Genomic DNA, 6,214 nt, shown 5'->3' with positions numbered 1-6,214 from the left:
CTTTGACATTTAATTGTAAGCATCTTTGGTGACATTTGATAATTAATTGTGCAATCAATTCAAATATGGAAGGTGCTGTCTTTTTAGGTTGAGGTAAAAAAACCCATTTCAGAATGTGTAGTGGATCGGATCACTGAGTGTCCCTTGACCAATGATACCTGTGGGATGTAAATCAGCAATAACAACTGTTGCAGTTTTGGTTCAAACTGGGCAGAAATACTAATTTAGTGTAGTGGTTTGAATTGCCAATTTGAGATTTTCTGGCCAACGCACTGATTATGTTGTGGGTTTAGTGCTGGCTAAATTACCAGTGCACCCACTAGAATTATTTATTCATTTCTTGCTGTGAGATAGGATTAAGAGAAAGGCAAAAACAGGTTCACACTTTGAAAGGTATAAAGAAAACTTTATTAACACAAACTAAAAGGAAAAATAATAAGAATCAGAATAAAACTTTCAGAACACTTCTCCTTCCCCCAAACCTCTTTCTTTCACACTGACAACGTACAGAAACAAATCAGTCAGTTTATAATCTCTAAAATAGTCTTTCTCCAATTTTCTCAGGGGGAGGAGTATCTCTCTTCAGTCTGTGGAGACTTCTCCACAAGAAACAGTTCTCTCGTGGCTTCAGATTCCACAGATAGCAGCTGCCCGGAAATCTGCAATCGTGAAATTCCTCCCATTTTTCAGCTTTCCCACAGCTGAATTTATGGACCATGTCAATTTATGGGGCTCACTTTAAGGATTATAGCAGTTAAGCAAAGGCTGTCTTCATCTCTGAAAAGAGAGGTCTTTCTTCTTCCCTGAGGCAAAGGGTTCTCATTACTCTTCTCTCTCTATCTCTGTTCAAACTTCTCTTGGGATCACAGCTACTTCAACATCTGCTTACTTCAGCACTAATATCTCTGCTCAAATCTACAATGTGAATGTTTCATCCACCCCAAAATGCATTTCTATGAGTTACAGGGAAACAAGAGTATCTGATTTATCTTCTCCATAGCTTACAAGAGAAAATTTCAGTCCACGACTCTCCTCATCCCGTCATCTGGGACCTGACTCCTCCTTCTTGTCTGACTTCGACGTCTCTGTGTTGTTTTCTGTGTGTCTTCATCTCTGTCCTGTTCTTTCACTCAGGAGAGAGAACAAAGTGTCTGCAAGTCTCATCTGGGCAATGAAGGACTACCAGCTTGCCTGGGCCTGCAGATGGTCACGTGATCCCTGCTGGGTGGCCGCCCAGAGCTATTTATGATAGAGAGTCTTTCAGTAGCTGCACTTCAGCCATGGGCCTGCCTGGGGAAGAAAACCTGGCATTCCCCCAGGCCTGTGGGCCATGGGGCTGCGCAGGCCCGGCTCTGCCGCAGCCTCCCATCCCGCTGAGCCTTTTACCTCTATTCAAGTGGAAGAAAGAAGAGTGCTTCCCAGGCTTTGTTTTAAAATGCGTATTCACAGAGGTGTGTTTAGCCTTCTCAGTGGTTTAATAAGTTGTGAATTCTCAAAACAGGTCACTGATTGGTTTTTGTCAGACATAGACGAAGCTCTCAGAAAAAATAATTTCCATGAATGTCTCCTTCCTTTCTCACTAAATGTATATGTGCAAAACCAGCACGATACTGTAATACAAACCTTTGGACATATCTGATACACTTGTCTGTTTGTTACAACCCGCTCTACTAATTCAAGTGTGGTTTTTGCCTCTGGTGTTAATTTCCTTGATGAGGTTAACTCAGGGTTACCTTTAAGGGGCTTAAATAAAGGTGCCACTTGTGGGGTGGTTAATCCTAAATAAGGTCTTACCCAATTAATGATACCCCAAAGCTTTTGTGCATCATTTAAAGTCTGAGTTCTAGTTGAGAATTGAATTGTTTGTGGTTGTATGGTCTGATCTAATATTTTAACTCACAGGTATTACCATGGTGCTTGTTGCTGCATCTTTTTTGGTTCAATCTGTAAACCTTCTGGTGCAATTTGTAAGCCAAATTCTTGCTTGCATCAATTCTGACTGAATTTGTAAAAGGCCTTCTTTGGTCGGTGTTGCTATTAAGATGTCATCCATCTAGTGATAACAATATGCCCCTGAAACTGTTCTCACTATTGAGAGTGTGTGTGCAACATACCACTGGTAAATTGTGGGGCTATTTTCATTCCCTGTGGCAGCACTTTCCATTGGCATTGTTCAGCTGGTGCTGTATGATTGATGTAAGGCACTGTAAAAGCCAACTTTGGGGTATCATCTGGGTGTAAGGGAATAGTGAAAAAACAATCCTTTAAATCAACAATTAATATTTCCCAATTGGCAGGTATCATAGTTGGTGATGGCATTCCAGATTGTAGAGAACCCATACCTTCCATAAAAGCATGAATCTTTCTTAAATCATTTTCCTGATTTCTTTTTGATTACAAACATAGGTGTGTTCCATGGGCTTGTTGATGGCTCCATGTGTCCTTGAGCCAATTGTTCCTGGACTAGGGATTTAAGGGGACTTAATTTTTCCTTTTCAAGGAAAAATTTCACAGATTGTTCAGTAAGCCATTTCAAAGCTAAGGTAGGCTATTTTTCACCCTTTAATACAGCGGCCCCAGCTAAAAATCCATTCCCATCCTGACTCCCATGCTGATAAGGTGTCCCTTCTCCATAAGTTAAGTGGGGCAGCAGTAACATAGGGACATATAGTGACTATTTGAACTTCAGGACTTTTAACCAACACTAGTTCACTGCTTAGATGACTCTGTGTGATATCTCCAAGGTGAGCAACAACAGATCCTACAGCCATGGTAGGCCAAAATTGAAGCCATGTGTCTGCAGAAATGATGGTTATGTCTGCTCCAGTACCTACCATACCACTGACTTTTATGTGAGGTGGCCTTGCCTGAGGCATTGTAAGTGTACAAATCATGTTTGGTCTCCGATCAGAGACTACCTGAGTCCAGTACACCTGAGATTCTCCCGCTGATCCAAAGCCTCTGTCTCTTTGTGTCCTTGGGTCTGTTTTGGGAACACAAGACTTGAAAGGTATATACTGGAGACAATACAAGTTTTTGCTGGGATAGTCCCAGGAGGAGGTGGTGTTGACACCATAGCACATATCTGTCCTGTGTAATCAGTATCTGTGACACTTGGGTGGACAAAAATGTGTTGTAATGTCGCACTTGATCTCCCTAGCAACTGAGCACTTATCCCTCTCCCTAGGTCTTGAGAGGAGCTGTATGTACCTGGAAAGAGCTTATAATTACTGTGATGGTGGTGGAAATATCCATACATGCTGACTCTCTTGTTCTTCCAGTGAGCTGGTCACATAGGTTTTCTCTGAGGGACGGGAAGATGCTTGTGTCTGCGCATGCTTCCCCACTGCGCTCCTGTTCCCAGTTCCCTGCTCACTGAGAGGCTGTCCATTAAAGTGAAACTTGGACCTGCACGGCTTGGCCAGATGACTGGGCTTCCCACATTGGTTACAGTTTCCCATAGTAGTCACTGTTCTATGTTTTGATGTGTCCCCAGTGAGCTGGTCTTGCGAGGACAATCTGCTATTTGGTGGCCTTGTTGTCCACATCCATAACACTGACGTGACAACCCCACAGCAGCTGCAAATGAATCAGCTAACAAAGCCATATTATATTAATCAGTCCCAACTTTAGCACACACATCAATTAACTTGTTTAAGGATGGATTTTCTTTTGGTAACAAATTGATAGCTCTTCTGCAGTCCTCGTTTGCATTATCCCATGCCGGTTGTAATATTAATTTACTTATTGCATCATTATTTATTATTTGCTTATCCACAGCATCCCTTAACCTCTTCATGAATTCTATCTATGGTTCCCTATAGCCCTGTTTGATTGCAGAATACATCTGGATTGGTGTTGCCATGTCTGCAATCTAAAGCAGGGCTTGTATCCCCAAGTCTTTTGCTTGTGCCAATATTGAAGGATGTAGGTGTGCCTGTAATTGTGGATTATCAACAGAGGGCAGTCCCATAAGCTGAGAAGCTCCCCCCCTAAAACGTGGATCTTGCTGTGGGACCTCTAGATTCCGCAACCCCTGGTCCTCTGCATATCGTCACCAGGTGGACGCAAACATCATATACTGGATTGGAGTACAAAGAAGCTTCGCTATCTGCTTGATGTCAAAGGGTGTAGTCTCATTGGCCATTAAAAATCGTAGCATGCTTGCTACTGCCAGAGACTCCAGTGCATGTTTGGCGGCTAGCTGATGCAGTTCAGAGAGGACCTGCCACTGAAAGGGAGCATACCTGTCGGGTGTGGTCCTATCGCCCCTCAGTACTGGGAATGTTTTAACTGTTCCACTTGCAGGCTCCTGACTACCTGATGACAATGCAGGCATGGGCACAGAAATCCTTTCAGCACTATTAAGATCCTCCCCTTCTGCAATGGCTGTAAATTTTATCTGCTCCCAAAAGCTGATGGGATCATCTGTAGAGATGTTAACTGATACCAACAGTTTGGTCTTCTCATGGGTCAGCAAGGGTGTGGTAACTCGATTCCCCCTCTTTGGGATACTGTGAATCTACTAATGGAAAATGTGCCTTGGGCTTCTTGAGCCCTAGCTGTAAATGTGGCATGGTGTAGTGTCCCACAGTGCTGAATGCCTGCAACCTCCAGCCAGCACTTCTGAGTTCGGGTGCTTGTGGCTCTGTGTCAGCATTTCCAGTGCTGAGTGCTACTTGATTTCCAGGTTCCACTTGCGCGCCATAGCTGTTGGGGGCCGAGACAAGCGGTGGCTGGGCTGCCCACTCAGTCGTGGGCAGCAGCATGCTGAGCGTGCCAACGGTGACATGGAGCATGGAGCACAAAGATGGCACTGGTGGCCGCGGTGTGAGCAGGCTCAGGCTCTGCGCACATGTGTCCGCTGCCAGCGGCAGAGGACGTCCAGCAGCAAGGTGGGACAGGCGACTCTGGCCTCTCCCCTGCCGGTTTCCTGCCTGTCCTCTCTGCCCATGCACCCAGGGTGGCAGTCACTCCTCCCTTGGCTTCCCCCAGCCCTCTGTCCTTATGGGATGATCCAGCTTCAGCTTTTGTGCTCCACTCAGCTCTTACTTGTTTTAAAGCGTCCAGGACCAGCCATCAGGTTGTTAAAATGTCTTTGGCAGTTTCATCGCCTCGCGAGGCTAAGTCAAATATCAATTTGCTGGCCTGCTCCCCTGTCTGTACATTAAAGGCAGCTTCTGTGGTAGTGTCCAGTCCATGGCTCTTACACCATGATAGCAAGGCTTGTAGAACCTGTTCCTTGTATTTTATCCCCTGTTTATGTAATAGGAGGGTCCATACCTGAGTCACGGCTTTTTCTCCCATTGAAACTTGCGTCCCCATGTCCCCAGTAGCTTCCTCTACTTAAACAGTCTGGACCTTTGCAGCTCTCCTGGCTGCCCCTCCACTGGGCTCCATCTCCTCCACTATCCCTCTGGCCTGGCTATTGCCTGTCACTTTGGGTATCACTACTTGTCGCAGTAGAGACGGACACAACGACACAACACATGAAGTTCATGTGGCAATAGCCAATTTTTATTGAGTGCTGTTCCCTTTATATAGTTTTGGAAGTCCAGGCAGTAAGTCCTGATTGGCTGAATTAGTTGCCACCTGTCTAACTGGCGTAGCTGCCCGCGTCCCCAGTGGCCTAGACCGGCTCCCCAATGGCCCAAACTGGTCGAGTTATATAATTAAGGTAGTTATAGAATTAGTTATATTTTAGTTATATAAGTATAATTAGGGTTACCTATAACTGTGAGACCTCCAGGCCAGCTGTTAGCCATCACATGGGCCCTCACCCTGGAAATTTGGATAAATTCTTCCATCACTTTTGGAACCCTCCAGAAGCTGAGCTTCAGATTCCCATAAAACAGGGGTTTTTCTCTTTCTGAGGTTATCGTTGTGATGCCTTCAAGCTGAATTATCTGCCCTCAGGCTGAATTTTCTCACCTTTTGTGAAAGTAACTGATGTCATCAAGATAACTTCAATAGAAGTTGCTTGGTGAAGAAAAGAGCTTTGTGTTTCAAGCATTAAGTAATATTGCATCACAGAAGGAAGGAGATGGCCCTGGTAGCAAATGACTTGAGGGAAGATTGACCCTTTAATACCAAGCGTGTTCAGAACAAGCTACAGACAAGTTAGTTTTCAGCCCGTGCTGGGAGCTGGGCTAGGCCCTGCAGCAGCAAACAAAGCAAGTAAAGCAAAGACCTCTTTCCTCAGGAAATCATAGTG

General features: G+C 44.8%; 1 pseudogene; it reads right to left on the bottom strand.

The window, feature by feature from the left end:
- Nucleotides 1-3,227: 3,227 nt before the first annotated feature.
- On the bottom strand, nt 3,228-5,325 carry LOC148223629 (endogenous retrovirus group K member 5 Gag polyprotein-like; annotated as a pseudogene).
- Nucleotides 5,326-6,214: the final 889 nt, after the last annotated feature.

Source organism: Sturnus vulgaris, chromosome 5, assembly GCF_052056855.1.
Source record: "Sturnus vulgaris isolate bStuVul1 chromosome 5, bStuVul1.hap1, whole genome shotgun sequence".
Lineage (NCBI taxonomy): Eukaryota > Metazoa > Chordata > Aves > Passeriformes > Sturnidae > Sturnus > Sturnus vulgaris.
Note: the sequence above shows the minus strand (reverse complement) of the source record. Positions and strands in the feature narration are given on the sequence as shown.